This window comes from Schistocerca cancellata, chromosome 6, assembly GCF_023864275.1.
Source record: "Schistocerca cancellata isolate TAMUIC-IGC-003103 chromosome 6, iqSchCanc2.1, whole genome shotgun sequence".
NCBI lineage: Eukaryota > Metazoa > Arthropoda > Insecta > Orthoptera > Acrididae > Schistocerca > Schistocerca cancellata.
The window spans coordinates 466,046,345-466,064,680 of NC_064631.1; positions in this window are offsets into that span (position 1 = coordinate 466,046,345).

Consider the following 18,336-nt stretch of genomic DNA (forward strand, 5'->3'; position numbering starts at 1 on the left):
AGTTTTCGTTTCCCTATACCTTCGCATAAAATCTTATGACACAAAATCACGATTCAAATTAAGTGCTTCTGACATTGCACGCGCAGTTTCATTACAGTCTTCTTGCAGTAACTGCTTACACGCTAGACGTTTGCACCGGTATGTGCTGTAGACGGACGACCAGCTCTGGGATCGTCTTGTACCGAATCTCTGCCTTCACTAAACCCCTGCTCAAAAAGACGACTTATTGCAAGTGCCTCGCCTGCATATGCTTGCTTAATCGTTGTCCACGTTTCACTAGGGGTTTTCCCGAGCTTAACGCAGAACTTAATGTTCACTCTTTGCTGTCAATCAGCATCCACTGTGTCGACTAATGTGCCAAGAACCCAGACAGTGTGTTCCTAATCACAGCCCTGCCACCTTGTGAGTTTGCACGAAAACATGGCCAAGATAATGCTACATACCAGGTAGAAAAAAAAGAAAAAAAACCTATGAAATATAAATAAATAAATAATACGAAAAATAACACATTTTGGAATTTTTTATTGAAAATGAAATTCTACCAGCTGTATTTAAGATTTCATATTTATTTGGCTACTAGTTTCCAAGTTGCGTCAACGTCATTTTCACGCCCGTACACTTTGATGATCTCAATTGTGTGTGGCTGAGTACCAGAAGTCTGCAGATGGCGTTGACGCAACGTCGAAACTAGTAGCCAAATAAATATGAAATCTTAAATTCAACTGGAGGAGTTTCATTTTCAATAAAAAAAATTATACCATCTGATGTCCCACCATCATCCAATGTAAATATGGCTGTACGAAGGTACCTTGGAATTTTTCCGACAAAGGGAGTGTAACAGACACCAACAAATACCGAAAAATGCCGGTTATTCAGAACTGAACTACTGGTGTCGTTTGCAACTGGACGGTTTCTCCCATCCCTACAGCGTCTGCTGGCTCGGAGGGTGCGTCAGGTGCGGAGCTGCGGTCGCTCCCCTCGGCGCCCTCCTGAAACTTTCAGCGGCGCGGCGGCGCGCTGCGCGGCTGTGCGATGGTAATCTTTATTTAAGAGCGAGGCGAGGACGCGCGCGGCACGGCCGGTAACGAGGCGCTGCAGCGCGCCGGCCGCCGGCCGCCAGCCGCCAGAGAGGGCGGTCCGTTTAATTAACGTTCGGCTGCAGCGGCAGCGGCAGCATTCAGACTGCGAGCGGCGGGCCGCGCTGCGGTGGCCGCCGTGCGCGGCGCAGCCGAGGAGCGGAGAGGAGAGGAGGGCTGCGCTGCGTAATTGGCGCGCGCGGCAGCGATCCGCGGCGCGATTCTCATGCAAAGTGCGGGCAGCTGATGCCTGCCGCACCCCTCGGCAGTCGCTCACGGTCTCCAGCGCGCGTCTGCAGAGATCAAGTTCCCCCTTTCTCACTGAAAAAACTACTCGCAAAACATAATAAAAAGAGTTCAACGAAGGAAGGATACTGTTGTTGTTACTGTGGTCTTGAATCCGAATATTGGTTTGATGTAATTGTCCATGCTACTCCATTCTGCGCGAGTCGTTTCATTTCGGAATAACTACTGCAACCAACATCCTTCTGACTCTGGTTACTACCTCAGCCCCCCTTTCCCTTCATTACTAAACTCGTGGTCCATTAAAGTCTCAGAATGTGTTCTACCAACCGATCCCTTCTTCTAGCAAGGTTGCTCCACAACTATTTTTCTCCAATCCTATTTAGTATCTCCGCATTACTCAACGTGATCTGTCCATCTTATCTTCAACATTCTCCGTAACACAACATTTCAAAAGCTTCTGTACACCTCTTGCCTAAACTCTTTATCGCCCATATTTCACTTCAATACATTTCTACACTCCTCACAAGTACACTACCGGCCTTAAAATTGCTACACCACGAAGATAACGTGCTACAGACGCGAAATTTAACCGAGAGGAAGAAGATGCTGCGATACGCTAATGATTAGCTTTTCAGAGCATTCCACAACAAGTTTGGCGCTGGTGGCGACAGCTACATCATGCTGACATGGTGAAAGTTTCCAACGGATTTCTCATACACCAACAGCAGTTGACCGGCATTGCCTGGTGAAACGTTGTTGTCATGCTTCGTGTAAGGAGAAGAAATGCGTACCATCACGTTTCCGACATTGATAAAGGTCGTATTGTAGCCTATCGCGATTGCGATTTATCGTATCACGACATTGCTGCTCGTGTTGGTCGAGATCCAATGACTGTTAGCAGAATATGGATTCGGTAGGTCAGGAGGGCAATACGGAACGCCGTGCTGGATCCCAACGGCCTCGTATCACTAGCAGTCGAGATGACAGGCATCTTATCCGCATGGCTGTAACGGATCGTGCAGCCACGTCTCGATCCCTGAGTCAACAGATGGGGACGTTTGCAGGACATCAACCACCTGCACGAACAGATTTACGACGTTTGCAGCAGCATGGTCTATTAGCTCGGAGACCATGGCTGCGGTTACCCTTGACGCTGCATCACAGACAGAAGCGCCTGCGATGGTGTACTCAACGACGAACCTGGGTGCACGAGTGGCAAAACGTCACTTTTTCGGATGAATCCAGGTTCTGTTTAAAGCATCATGATGGTCGCATCTGTGTTTGGCGACATCGCGGTGAACGGACATTGGAAGCGTGTATTCGTCATCGCCATACTGGCGTATCACTCGGCATCATGGTATGGGGTGCCATTGGTTACACGTCTCGGTCACCTCTTGTTCGCATTGACGGCACTTTGAACAGTGGACGTTACATTTCAGATGCGTTAGGACCCGTAGCTCTACCCTTCATTCGATCCCTGCGAAAACCTACATTTCAGCAGGATAATGCAGGACCGCATCTTACAGATCCTGTACGGGCCTCTGTGGATACAGAAAATGTTCGACTGTGCCCTGGCGAACACATTCTCCAGATCTCTCACCAATTGGAAACGTCTGGTCAATGGTGGCCGAGCAACTGGCTCGTCACAATACGCCAGTCACTACTGTTGTTGAACTGTGGTATCATGTTGAAGCTGCATGGGCAGCTGTACCTGTACCCGCCATCCAAGCTCTGTTTGACTCAATGCCCAGGCGTATCAAGGCCGTTATTACGGCCAGAGGTGGTTGTTCTGGGTACTCATTTCTCAGGATCTGTGCATCCAAATTGCGTGAAAATGTAATCACATGTCAGTTCTGGTATAATATATTTGTCCAATGAATACGCGTTTAACATCTGCATTTCTTCTTGGTGTAGCAATTTCAATGGCCACTAGTGTACTTTTAGAAAAGTCTTCCTAACTCTTAAATCTAAAGTTAAAAAATTTCTTTTCCTCGGAAACATTTTATATCCTCTCTACTTCAGCATCCTCATTCTATTCAACTGCTCTCCCAAATCTTTAGTTTTCTTGCAGAAACACGTTACCAATCGTGTTTCACGTAGAGGTATCCGCACCCTAGTACCGTATCACGCCCCTAGAGAAGCCCAAAAAATATCGCTCTGTATTTAAAGGGCAAAAACCCTGCAACTATCAGTGCTGATTTGGTGGGAGTGTACGACAACAATTCATTTTTATTCGATACATTGCTTCCGGTATGATCAAACAAGTCAGAATGACGAATAACGAACTGGTTGATCATTTCTCTCCAAAGAAACTGGAATCGCTTGGAGACAGGTTAAGTGCAGCCGAGGTGATACTGCGAAAAATGTTATATTTTCTCCTGTTCCACTCACGAGTGTTGTGTGAGAATAATGAGATTTAAATGCCTCTGTGGGTGCTGTAATTAACCTAATATAGTCCTCAAGATCCCTAGGGGAGCAATATGTAGGGAGTTGCTATATGCTCCTTGGGACACAACTCAAAGCCGGTTCCTGAAATTTTGTAAGTACCTTCCTTGGGATGTAAGGCGCTGTCAAACGAAAATCGAACGACCACCACAATGGGACCATAGAATGGTAACATTCAAAAGTAACCACCAAGCGTGTTAAAGACATTTACCCCACTCGGAAACGAGACGATCAATTCCCGTTTCATAGAACGAGAGCAGTCGGTGACAAAATCACAACAGCACCCACTCTTGCACTCCCTCATCCGACTGAAAGCAGCGTCCACGCAAGTCTTTCTTCAGGTCGTCGAATATGTGAAAATCACACAGTCAAAGATCTGGGCTGTACGAAGTATGTAGTAGTGTTTCCTAACCAACCAAACCGCTGAATTGCAGGCTTAGTCGTACTGGCAGTGTGAGAGCGGGCATTATCGCACAAGAGGATATTCCAGCCGACAGCATTCTTGGGTGTTTTGACCTGGGGAGGGGGGGGGCGTCGTAGTTTCTGCCAAGTTTTTATAGTAACACTGCACACTGATTGTGATTCCACGCACGACGAACTCCACGAGCAGAGAGCTCTGCAGTCGAAGAACAAGTTTTCATGACTTTATCGGAACTTGTGTGAACAGCTATGGATTTCTTCGGCGGGGGAGATGTATCATGTTTCCACTTTTGGATTTGCCCTTTGCCCTAGAGACGTTAGAAAGCTGTCGAACAGAATCACCGTGTTGCATGACGACACCATACCCACATCGCCAATCAGACGAAGGCTAGTTAGGCTTCAGAAATTTGATTGGGAAACGCTTCATACAGCCGCGATTTCCACCGTGTGATTTTAACATTTTTGACAACGTGAAGACAGACGTGCTTGGATGTCGGCTTCAGTCGGACGAGAAAGTGCAAGAGAGGATGCGGTTGTGAACCCGTGAGAAACTGACCGCTTTCTATGAAATAGGAATTGATCTTCTCGTCTCCCAGTGGGATAAATGTCTTAACACGCGTGGTGTTTTCTTTTGGATGGAACCATTCCATGATGCCGTTGTTGCACAATTTCGGTTTTCACTTAACTGCCCCTCATAGTCTATGTCCATCCCAAATAGTCTGCCACCTGAGTTTCCTTAGCATCTCGGTGACACTCGTCCATGGATCAAACAAAGTTGTGATCATTCGTGCTGCCCTTTTCTGTATACCTATACTTCCCCTGTTAGTCCTGTCTAGTAGGAGTCCCACACATTTGAGCTATATTATAGGATGAGCCGCACGAGTAACCTTCTTAACAGACTAATTGTATTTCCGTAGTATTCTACCAATAAACCGAAGTGTACCACCTGTTTTACACACGACTGAGCCTATGTGCTCATTCCATTTTATACCTCTACAAGTGCTATTTCCAAGTACTTGCAAGCGTTAATTGATGTGAACTGCAACTCACTGATTTTACAGTCATAGATACTACATTTTCTCTTTTTGTAAAGAGCACAATTTTGCGTTACTGAACATTTAAAGAAAGTTGTCAAAATTTGCACCACTGTGAAATCGTATCAAGATCTCATTGAATATTTATTCAGCTCCTTTCAGACACTACTTCATTATGGATTACTGCATCATCTGCAAAAAAGTCTGAGGTTCTGTTAGTACTGTCCGCAGGGTCATTATTACACAACATGAAAGCAAATTTCCCTGGGGCGCACCCGAAGTACTCCTACACCAGTTGGTGTCTCTCCATCCAAGATTACTTGCTGTGTCCTCCCTATCAAGAAAACCTTATTTGAGATAGAAATTTCGCTTGATATCCCATACTATCGTAGTTCTAATAATAAGCATAGATGTGGTACAGAGTCAAACAATTTTCGAAAGTCAAGAAGTACTGCATCTACTTGACTGTCTTGATCCAAGGATTTCAGAATAACACGTGAAAAAAGTGCGAGCTGGTCACATATTATTCACATGTCGAATTCCTTGAGCAATATTTGCCTCAGTCCTGGTAAGGCATTCAGTGTCTTCTTCCTCTTTCCTCGGATGAGGAATCCGTTGCGTGAAAGAAATTTCCAGAATGGTGACAAGTTGGCTTTCGAAGGGAGAAGTTTCCTGAACAGCCAAAATGCAAACATCTTCTCCTTCGCCAAGTAACCTATGGTTGTGAAAAATACGTGACATTCAAGAGTCACTAGGCAAAGAAAGACTAATACAGTCACCAAGCCTCATGGCTGCAGTTCGTCTTTCAAGGTCATGACTGAAACTGTGTCACTGTACTCGCAGAGATCCAGCCACTGAACTGCTCGTCAACACGATGTGACTCTCATTTACGGTACAAAACAAAAATATTCTTATACTTTTGCTACATGCATGCACATGCACAGACACAGACACACAGAACACGGATCAAACGCGCTGCAACTGTAGAATATGTGGGTGGAGGTGACTGGATGCATTCGAATACAGTGCTATACTATGCCGCCCTATCAGAAAAATAGTGTATCTGCGCCATGTGTTGGCAGCTGCACTACATTTACAAACAGTTTTAGAACACGGAACGAGAACTGATGTAATTATCGCAAGGGCAGAAGTGATATAAAATCGATAGAATTACGAAGAATGACGGAAAATACGTGTAAATTGAGGGAAAATACACCAAAATGTGGGGAAATTCAGGAAGTACTTGCGTGTCTTCTGGTTGGCGCCTAACAATTCTTATACATGGGAAAGAGTATGCGACAGCAAGAGGAAACGAGAAAATGTTGACATGGAAGCACCAGGAAACAAAAAAATGGTCATTTTTTTCGTCGAGGTAGCATTCTACTGTATGACCAGTGAGGAAATAGTGATACACACAAGTTGACAGCTGTCTTTGATACTTTCCTGGCAAAATGGAGAACCATCTGCATCTGCGTTAAAGGATGACAGAGAGTGGATGGAGTGATCGGTTGAGATGGAGCTGTAACGAGATATTATTTAATGGTAGACTGATAATGCATTCTAGAGAGAGAGGGAGATGTTGCTGTAGGTTAACCGACCATTTTTTTCCGTTGTTCTGTCAGGATGCAACAGTTGTGTGACATAGCCTGCGTTCGACTCATATACAACCGCGTGTTCTGAGTGTGACTTAGAGCACTGTCTACTTGCGATAGTTAACAGCTAACCTATCGGTCATCACAGGAGTTCCATCTCATGTGTGATGAAACGTGACCATCCTGGTCCGACACATTCTTTTAAGCGAATGAAGACTTATGCAACGTACTCCATCATGTATCGCATATTGGATGTAAAATCGACACTTTAGTTCCATAATTAAGGTGATTTTAACTTAGCGACGGATGTTTGTAAGGCTCACCATCCGCATGTATACATGTATACATCTGTTTGACAGGTGTTCTGATCTGTTTACAGAGATAAAGAGGGGGGGGGCGGTAAAACGTGCAGTTTCACGTGTCAAATGCCGCTGCTATGCGTTTATCTGTTTTCTTGTAAGAGGTATTCTCCATTACTAACGATCATTTCCTATAGGACTGATGCAAGCACAGGAATCTTGATTGGATATGGTGGACGCTATACACGTCTGGAAAGCTATATTATGCATGTATCACACAGAATCGATGTTTTAAGGTGGTAATTTTATCATTTTAGAGTTAGTCGCCATAGTTTATCGCAGAGTAACCTGCAAGAAGGATGTACGTCATGCGCTGGAAATATATTTCTCACAATGGAATATTAATAACGTTGCATTCCACATGACTGATAGATTGGAAATTGCAACGATCTAACATTATAGCCTGTTTTAAGTGCAGAACCGTGTAGCCTTCGCATTGCATGTGTTTATGTGGTTTCTTACCAATACCTTCTTGGTGATGATCCCAGACACTGGAACAATACTTCTGCGAATTTTGGAAGGTAGGAGACGAGGTACTGGTAGCATTGAAGCTGTGAAGAAGGGGTCGTGAGTCGTGCCAGATGGTAGAGCACTTGCCTGCGAAAGGCAAAGGTCCCGAGTTCGAGTCTCGGTCCGGCACATAGTTTTAATCTTCCAGGAAGTTTCATATCAGCGCACACTCCGCTGCAGACTGAAAATCTCATTCAATATGGACATGTGTTTGCGCTGTACCATTATTCCCTCCCATGTAAATTGTCCGGTTGACTGTTTCTGCGCGTTTCTCGTCTTTACTGGGTTGAGAGGACATCGAATATGGTGTGAGTTGTGTGCATCTAGTAGGTGAAAAACAAATGGAAGACACGTTTGCTAGTTCTCTAGACATAAGAAGCACATTACTTGACTTCGTAAATTGTAAGGTAGACTTGGAATCTGGTATATGACCGACATCGGTATTCACAAGTGGAAATACAAGTTTCTTCTATTTTTTTTTTTCGAGTTTTCATGTAAAGGTCTTCGCAGACGAGTTAAGTTTCTAATTCTCCATGGTTTACTCCATGTTGCACCTCGCTAGAGTTTTGGATTTCTAGAGAAATAATTTCCAGTCTCTATCTTCGGAACTACTCGCATACTGTGCGAGCGATACTGCTAGGCATGCAATGTTGTCATGCGCTTGATATCGAGAAGTATCTCGTAAATGTATGATATTCTGGTGAACCATGTGAAATACATATTTTCTGGTAATCCCAGAGTCTGGAGATGGGAGAAGAAAGCAAGGAAGGAAGCAGGTCTGGGTCAAAAACACGTGCAGTTCAAGGTTCAGAACTTTGGCTCTTGGCCTTTTCGTACATTGTGCCTACATCTGCAACATCCTCCTTTTGCTCCAAGTTGTCTGTCGAAGTCGTGTACCGTGGAAGCTAAGCACCTCCCATTGTCAAGATCCAGAATGTCTTCAACGTGTTACCGAGACATGGGCCACCCCTGAACGTCGCTTACCTAACTACTGGACAACCTTGATGTGGTGGCTGGAATGTGCCAAACCTGCCATTCGCCGTACCTGGATTCAGTATGGCAAGGAAGTAGCTGCGCGGCACCGGCACACTACCGACTATTTCTACGCCGTTCTCCGCGGCCTGGACGCCCAACCGCCCACCCCTGAAACCCAGAGGGAACGCAGCAGGATTTAGGCGCAAATTGTAACGTTGTCACACCGTAGACTGCAGGGGCCGATGGTGTGGACCCGACGTCAAGATTCGGCAGAACAATAACACCCCACCATGCATCATATCACAGCCGATAGGAAACACCGACTACAACAACTCATCACCGAGATCTCCACCTGTAGCGCCCAGCAAGTGAATGCCTTTGTAGACCACTACCGCACAACGTACCAGGAGGACACTACCGACAGTCATGCTGAGCAAATGGTTCAAATGGCTCTAAGCACTATGCGACTTAACTGCTGAGGTCATCAGTCGCCTAGAACTTAGTACTAATTAAACCTAACTAACCTAAGGACATCACACACATCCATGCCCGAGGCAGGACTCGAACCTGCGACCGAACCGCTCGTGCGGTTCCAGACTGAAGCGCCTAGATTAGAACCGCTCGGCCACATCGGCCGGCTGCCATGATTTAATTGCACTGGCAGGAGCGTGCAGACTTCGCGCCGCGTTGATTGCCATTGATTTTGACAGCGCATTCGACAAGGTGCGGCATAGTTTTCTGTTCTCAGTAATGAGCCAAATGGGTTTTCCACCCGTCTTTCTCGATGTCATCGGGGGCCTGTACGGCACCGCAGAATCGCTGATTTAACTTTCGACCCTACCCTCTGCCAGAGACCTGGAGCCACTAACCGGCAGTCTGACGAGCCACCTTTCAGGTTTCACTTTGCGACAGCACAGTTTTCGGTGTCGTACGTATGCGGACGACCTCCTCCTCTTGGTCCGCTCACGGAGTGAAACACAAACGGTGTTTGATTTGATATCAAAGTACGGAACTGCAGCGGTCAGTAACACGAATGTATCTAAATGCATGGCGATGTCCACTGGACGTGCCCTGTCACACGACGACTTAGTACCTCTCCCGTGTGTACAGAAACTACGATACCTTGGTATAATTTTCATCTCCACTGAGCTCCGCTACCATCAATTTTTGGCATGCACTCCAAATTATCCGCACAGGGGAGCGACAAAATCTCCTCCGCCGACTCGATTCTTTACAACGTGTCCAAGACCTCAATCAACATGTGGCATCTAGAATGGTCCACATCGCACAGGTCCTCCCGCTGCCATTGGACGCAGCCTCCAGGCTGCTTTCGGATACTTTATTACTACCGGTACGCTCTTTAAGGTCCGTTACGAAACGCTCACCCTTCCCCGCGAGCGGGAGGCCTTGCCTTGTCAATGTGCGACTCCTAGCGGCGTCCTTGTACATGTCCACCATGCACACACAGGCAGTGAAACGGAAGCTCCTCCCTTATGAGCAGCTTTCTGGAAATTCTTATGCCCGTGGTCATAACGCCGCCAGTACCAGTCGGACGCATCAAGCACCATCTGACGCACATTACTGATTTCATCGTCGACTTCAGTTATGCTCTCATACACACTTACCGAACATGAGTTCCCCGCGACCTAAAGATTTTTGCACCCCACTGCTTCGTTACATATCCAGCAACAACATACACTCCTGGAAATGGAAAAAAGAACACATTGACACCGGTGTGTCAGACCCACCATACTTGCTCCGGACACTGCGAGAGGGCTGTACAAGCAATGATCACACGCACGGCACAGCGGACACACCAGGAACCGCGGTGTTGGCTGTCGAATGGCGCTAGCTGCGCAGCATTTGTGCACCGCCGCCGTCAGTGTCAGCCAGTTTGCCGTGGCATACGGAGCTCCATCGCAGTCTTTAACACTGGTAGCATGCCGCGACAGCGTGGACGTGAACCGTATGTGCAGTTGACGGACTTTGAGCGAGGGCGTATAGTGGACATGCGGGAGGCCGGGTGGACGTACCGCCGAATTGCTCAACACGTGGGGCGTGAGGTCTCCACAGTACATCGATGTTGTCGCCAGTGGTCGGCGGAAGGTGCACGTGCCCGTCGACCTGGGACCGGACCGCAGCGACGCACGGATGCACGCCAAGACCGTAGGATCCTACGCAGTGCCGTAGAGGACCGCACCGCCACTTCCCAGCAAATTAGGGACACTGTTGCTCCTGGGGTATCGGCGAGGACCATTCGCAACCGTCTCCATGAAGCTGGGCTACGGTCCCGCACACCGTTAGGCCGCCTTCCGCTCACGCTCCAACATCGTGCAGCCCGCCTCCAGTGGTGTCGCGACAGGCGTGAATGGAGGGACGAATGGAGACGTGTCGTCTTCAGCGATGAGAGTCGCTTCTGCCTTGGTGCCAATGATGGTCGTATGCGTGTGCAGGTGAGCGCCACAATCAGGACTGCATTCGACCGAGGCACACAGGGCCAACACCCGGCATCATGGTGTGGGGAGCGATCTCCTACACTGGCCGTACACCACTGGTGATCGTCGAGGGGACACTGAATAGTGCACGGTACATCCAAACCGTCATCGGACCCATCGTTCTACCATTCCTAGACCAGCAAGGGAACTTGCTGTTCCAACAGGACAATGCACGTCCGCATGTATCCCGTGCCACCCAACGTGCTCTAGAAGGTGTAAGTCAACTACCCTGGCCAGCAAGATCTCCGGATCTGTCCCCCATTGAGCATGTTTGGGACTGGACGAAGCGTCGTCTCACGCGGTCTGCACGTCCAGCACGAACGCTGGTCCAACTGAGGCGCCAGGTGGAAATGGCATGGCAAGCCGTTCCACAGGACTACATCCAGCATCTCTACGATCGTCTCCATGGGAGAATAGCAGCCTGCATTGCTGCGAAAGGTGGATATACACTGTACTAGTGCCGACATTGTGCATGCTCTGTTGCCTGTGTCTATGTGCCTGTGGTTCTGTCAGTGTGATCATGTGATGTATCTGACCCCAGGAATGTGTCAATAAAGTTTCCCCTTCCTGGGACAATGAATTCACGGTGTTCTTATTTCAATTTCCAGGAGTGTAGAACTCAGACATCAATTCAAGCGATGGCCCACGGTTTGGCGTCATATCCACCAGCTTTTCCTTCCCTCCAACGACCGGGCAACATGGTAACAGGTCGCAAATGGAAAATTCTCCACAGATCACCGTCTTCACCCCATCGGACTAACGGACTCACCCCTTTTTTCAATTTGCCACCTCATGGATGACGATGTCAACCAGCTAACTTGTGCTGCAACCAGTGACGTCTGGAAACTTGGGCGACAGTTCGTTGCCTATTACCTCCGCGTTCCACCAGATTCGATTGACCCATGGACTTTTATCCATCCTGAGGGTAATTATTTCCCCACCACCAAAAATCATCTGATTATATGGGTCGAGGGGTGGACGATGACCTACATGTTTAATGATGGCGACAATTTGCGCCTCGACTTCCGGCAGTACTTACAAAGCGCCCACGGTGAAGTCGAGCACCGACCGCGCTACCGCGTCTTCTTCGCCAGTTATCTACATGCGATCCTTACGTCACCCCCACTCAGCTGGCTGGTGTCACACGCGGTCGACACTCCCGCCCCACATGCTGACATCTGAGACTCTCCGCGCTACTTTCTATACCGCAAAACACAGTGGAGTAGGGACATGGATAACCGCTTCCTTTGATTTATGCGCTATATCAGAGCACGCTGGTCATTCCCCCAACTCTACTGTACCATCCTCTTTGGCTTCTAGGCTTCTACCCTCCTTTCGGGCGCTTCTGCCCGATAGCGGTGTCGGGGACACAGTGACCACGCCCCGAATGCTGACCCCTGCCCACTCTGCATCAACGCTCCATCTGACGGGCAGTTGCCTGCAATTCTTATCATACCCCCGCACCTTCTTCCTTTTTCGTCTATTACCTCACACCTCTTAGCTAGATTCAGTATTATTGTTATTATTTTTTTTCCGATAGCTTGTTAATAAAGACATCTGCTCGCCTCGTTCGAGTGTAATGTCTCGTGTTCATTCCGCCGGAAGGATGGCGTTTCTGTTGTGTTTATGATTGTACAAATAAAGTTATTTTGTTTACTTACCCTGTTCCCGTTAAAAAAATGAAAGATGATAGATCATTTGCCCGCGAAAGACAAAGGTAAGGAGTTCGAGTCTCGGTACGGAACAAAGTTTTAATCTGCTAGGATGCTTCAAAAGCATGTAAATTTGGCCAGCTACTGGTCAAACGCATTGCTCATACAATAATTGCAGTTCTCTTACTGTGACGTAAATATTCCCTACTGCCCTTGCAAGATCACGCACACTAGAAAGAATCGTGGGGGCAGAGCACCACCAACTTCTCGGAGCACAATAAATAACTTTCCAGCCAATTTACCATCCAGATTAACAGTAACATAATTTTATGCGAATGCGTTAAGTCACTGACGTTAGTTAATCTGGGTTCAGCTCTCTTGGTACAATTTCCAGGTTTCCTTTCGTATCTATTTCCTATTCAAATCCGACAAGGTCATAATTGAAATCAAAATTCTTATTGAACGATGGAATAAGTTTGATTACTTCATCTACATGCTTTCAGGCCGATCCCGCAGTTTGCTGAGCATCGTCAAGTCGAAGCTTCATTCGAAACTTCTTTATCTTACCTCTTCCAATTCTGTAGCACCGTTTTAATTTCTGCAGTCCTTCTACCGCATCCCTTGAAATCATTGTAATCTATATTACGCGCAATTTGATGTGTATAACGTAGTACGTCACTATCATACACGTCCTGTAAATTGTATCGAGCATCCTTGAAGCTTATACACCAGTTTTTGTGCTCTGTTCACAACTGTTTATTACTAAGCTGTGGATGATCTTCCTTGTACGTAATTATGTTTAGTACCCCCTCCTTGGACAACGATTGTCCTTTACTGCGTTTCACTGGATACGGGATTTGTGGCTCCCCGTCCGAAAAGGATAATGAACTACATGCTCGACAAGTGATTCAATATAACTTTCATTTGTTAAGCACGTATCATCATCATTGTACTCCACATGTTCCTTGTCTGCACGGTCGAGCATATACGACACCACACATTTCACTGACTCGTCTTGAAGAAAGGTTAATATTTCATTTGCCACTTTTTTCTCACTCTGCGATATTCCTTGACTTCCTTTCTGACGCTATGTCAAATCTGGCAACTGTTGTTATAGATATAACGCGATGTTTACTATTTTTTATTGTTGCCATTGCTCTACTTTGTATCAGTACCTCTAGCACTGTACCGCTGCTGTGAGTTACTTGCAGTTCAAGTACGCTCCGTAGCCTGATGCTGAACTTTCCATTGGTTGCCTCCAGTCCCACCTCCTGCTGCCATTAGAAGCCAATACTGTTGTTGCATGATAGACAGTACGTGGAGCGTCAAATGCCGTAAACATTGCTGACCTTTTGCGACCTCGCACTCAAGGAGATCCTTGTAAGTTGTTTTACTTTTCTGTTTTATGTTATGTCCATAGACAGTCCCGTAAATGCCTTCGCCGTGACAGGTGTATGAGTGAAATGAGCATTAAAATGTAGTTCATTACTAGAACACCCAGTCAAACATGGCGATTATTGCCGGAACGGAATTATAGGATGGAACGTCACATCTTCCAAATCTGATACAAAGCCTAACTGAATTCCCTAATCGTCCACAGAGACGGAGCGCCAATCGTAATTAACGCGAACAGGCTGTAATTCAATCGAATGGAACGCAGTAATTCATTCTGTAGGTGTCCGTGGACTACTAATTGCACGGATTCCCCGGTTGCCACTAGGCTCCCGAGAGAAGTTTTCTCCCTCTGCAGTTAAGAAGTTAGCAGAAATTTGACCAGACTGCATTCAAAAGCAAGGAAATTATGTAGAAAATGATGGCCCGTAAGTCTTCATTACCTCCCTTAAAGATATTTCAGACGACAATCAGTTAATTATAATTACTTGTTATTCAGTAATATGACTCTTCGCTCTTTTTTAATGTCGACGACTTTACCGACAATTGGTATATACTTCGATGTTAAAAAATAGCAACAATTTTTTTCGTAACTTAACGTCGAATGGGATACTGAGAATTGGTAATGTAGCAAGCCCCTAAGAACATAAAATCCTGCAAAAAAGAAGGATTTCTAAAATTTTCTATGTTAGCAAGTGTACGTAGAAGCCGGCCGAAGTTGCCGTGCGGTTCTAGGCGCTGCAGTCTGGAACCGCGAGACCGCTACGGTCGCAGGTTCGAATCCTGCCTCGGGCATGGATGTGTGTGGTGTCCTTAGGTTAGTTAGGTTTAACTAGTTCTAAGTTCTAGGGGACTAATGACCTCAGAAGTCGAGTCCCATAGTGCTCAGAGCCATTTGATTCATTTTTTTGTACGTAGAAAGAGTTTCCCCGTTATCATGAAAGTGAGTCATTTACAAGCTACCACTTTTGGGACCTCAAGAGCTAATTGAATGTTTGTCAGTTGATAGCGACATCGAACAATCCTGGAAATAAAAAGCCTTCCACCATTTTGACAAAACTTAAGACCACCCGCAGCTTTCAGAAGAATGTATCTTCGAATGGTCATTAGTTCCTTCCTCGCAGGTCACTTACCGATTTGATGTTGTGGACGTTCCTATTAGAAACAAACTATTTGAACAGGGAACATCCTCAGCTGAGGAACGTATTAGAGGAATAAAAGTAAGCTTGAGTTGCAAGCACAGCCTTGCCGCAGTGGATACACCGGTTCCCGTGAAATCACCGAAGCGCTGTTGGGCGTGGCCGGCACTTGGATGGGAGACCAACCAGCCGCCATGCGCTGTTGCCATGATTCGGAGTGCACTCAGCTTCGTGATGTCAATTGAGGAGCTACTCGACCGATTAATAGCGGCTTCGGTCAAGAATACCATCATAACGACCGGGAGAGCGGTGTGCTGACCCCACGCCCCTCCTATTCGCATCCTCCTCCGAGGAGGACACGGCGGTCGGATGGTACCGGTAGGCCACTCGTGACCTGACGACGGAGTGCTTTTTTTTTTTAGTTGCAAGCAACTTTTTATTTACTACGCGACCTGTTTCGAAGCGTAAGGCTTGCCTGCAGATGCCACTATAATTATGGAAAAACATACGTGTGGCCCGACTATCACACATTTATGTTGTTGCTTGTAAATCTTTCCGCGTATAATGTCGTAGTCCACGAAACTCTTCAGTTCCTAACGTTTCGTCCAGAACTGCGCTGGACATCTTCAGAGGAGCTTCTCTTCCGTTGAGTCTTGCCAGCAAGAGTCAATGGAGGAGCAGCAGCTCTGATGTCCAGCGCAGTTCTGAACGAGATGTCAGGAACAGTAGAGTTTTTTAGACCACGACATTCTAACCCTTTTAGCAGCAACAATATCATCCGGTTGTGAAAGCCTTCATTCTGTCAACAGATTTGTGCCCATAATTATCTGGTGGCAGCTAAAGACGAAGCTTTAGGCTTCTTATTTATTAAACAAGAAATTACTAGCAACTGAAAGTGATTTTTATTCTAATTATATGTTTGTGCTGGAAGTGTAGTGGACTTCCTCGACGAAGCCGACGCAAAATGTATCGATTAGACATCGCCGCATCCAGTTTTCAATGCTGATAAAGCGTTTCTGTATTTTACATAGCAGGCCATGTTTGTGCCTTTTACGTCGTCCTCCCTACTTAGGTCGTGCATCCATGAACTGTACGCATATGGTCTGCTTGGGCAGACGAACTTTTACGCATTACATGGAAAACAGACCCTATATTCATCTGTTAGAAAGTTAACTTTTCATTTAGCGCTAGCACAATTCAACTGCTTTTATTTTTTACTGTTACGTTTAGTGATTGCACTGGCATCTCATGGATATAAATCTAGCTTGCACGCTCTTGTATGGTCACTGTATCTGGGCTCTGAATCTTACCCTGGAATGGAAGGAGACATACGAGCGGCTCAGCTAAAATCTCTGGCTCTGGACATGAACTCACGGAGCAGGCCTTTTTTGCAATTTAAATCTGTCCACGGACATTCTTGCGATGGGCGTGAGGGGCGCTGAAGTGCGGGGCACGTCAGGAATTGGCGTAACGAACTAAAATAATGGCGGCTCTACCCGCGGGTGTCCCGATGATATCTGCAGGACCGACACGTCGCCTCGAGGACGCCAGCTTGAGGACCCACACGCTGCGCCCCCATTCGTCCCAAGATGGAAAGGTGGCGCTGAAATTGGCTCATACGCTGTGGCAGCCTTCACGAGGTGCTATAGTAAGAATCTGGCCGATAGAAAAATAACGCATGCAGGACTCCTGAACCATACGTGGCACGAAGTTAAAGTTGCGACGACATAATTTCATCAGCTGGCAGTAACATCCAGAAGATAACGTCAGGAAAATGAGTATTTATATCCTAATGCTGTGGAAATAAAATTTCGAATGCCAGAATGCAGAAGAATAGCGCTGAAACCGGAATAAGAATAAGTGTATAGCAGCATATACGAAATTTATAAGTACAGATTTAAACTGTTATTATTACCACAATGGTCAATATCCAATCTGTAAAAAAAAGTATAACCCAAAACACAGCAGAAGACTAGAACTTACGAAGTAATGCTGAAATATACCAAAAACAGATAATATTTAAAACGTAATGAGAAGAAGAAGACTCGTGTTTCTTGGACATTTATTTCCAATGCAAAAAAATGTTCAAATGTGTGTGAAATCTTATGGGACTTAACTGCTAAGGTCATTAGTCTCTAAGCTTAGACACTACTTAACCTAAATTATCCCAAGAACAAACACACACACACATGTCCGAGGGAAGACTCGAACCTCCGCTGGGATCAGCCGCACTTCCAATGCAAGACAGTAGCTTAACTAATAAGACTTTCAAATATTTGTACGGTAAGAAGTAGAAGGAAACAATATGAAAAGAGAACATATTAACAACAGATAAGCCTTTCGGGAAACAGTATTGAAAATGGAAGAATTCCAAGGCAGGGAAGCAAAGGACGAAGAATTGAAAGTGGAACGTGGTCCTCAGGTGGCCTACTGGCAGTATTAAAGAAAATGAAAAAAGTTCATTTCAGGCCACTTATGACGCCTTTAAAATAATAAAGGCAAAACTCATACGGTACCAAAAATTAATTTTGTTCTATGGGAATAGATGGATCAAAAGTGATAACTGTCATCATAACAACAAGAATGAACATTCGAAATTATTTATTTTTGTTCGTAGTCTGTATGAGGCGAAACAAGCTAATGATATTTCAGGCCGGATGATGGTTTTGTCGGTGTAGAAGAAATGAGTCAATGGAGACACATGTTGGATCTACTTTTAGATTCAGTGTGAGCTCACAATCGGGCCGTTATCTGCTAATCGTCTCAGTTAAATTTTTAATGGTTTTTCCCCAGGATTTTGGAGCTTTATTGTAGAGATAGGTAAATCATAAATACTGCAGAAAAGTTATTATAAATGTAGCCTGGGGTTAAATGGTTCAAATGGCTCTGAGCACTATGGGACTTAACTTCTGAGATCATCAGTCCCCTAGATCTTAGAACTACTTAAACCTAACCAACCTAAGGACATCACACAATCCATCCCCGAAGCAGGATTCGAACC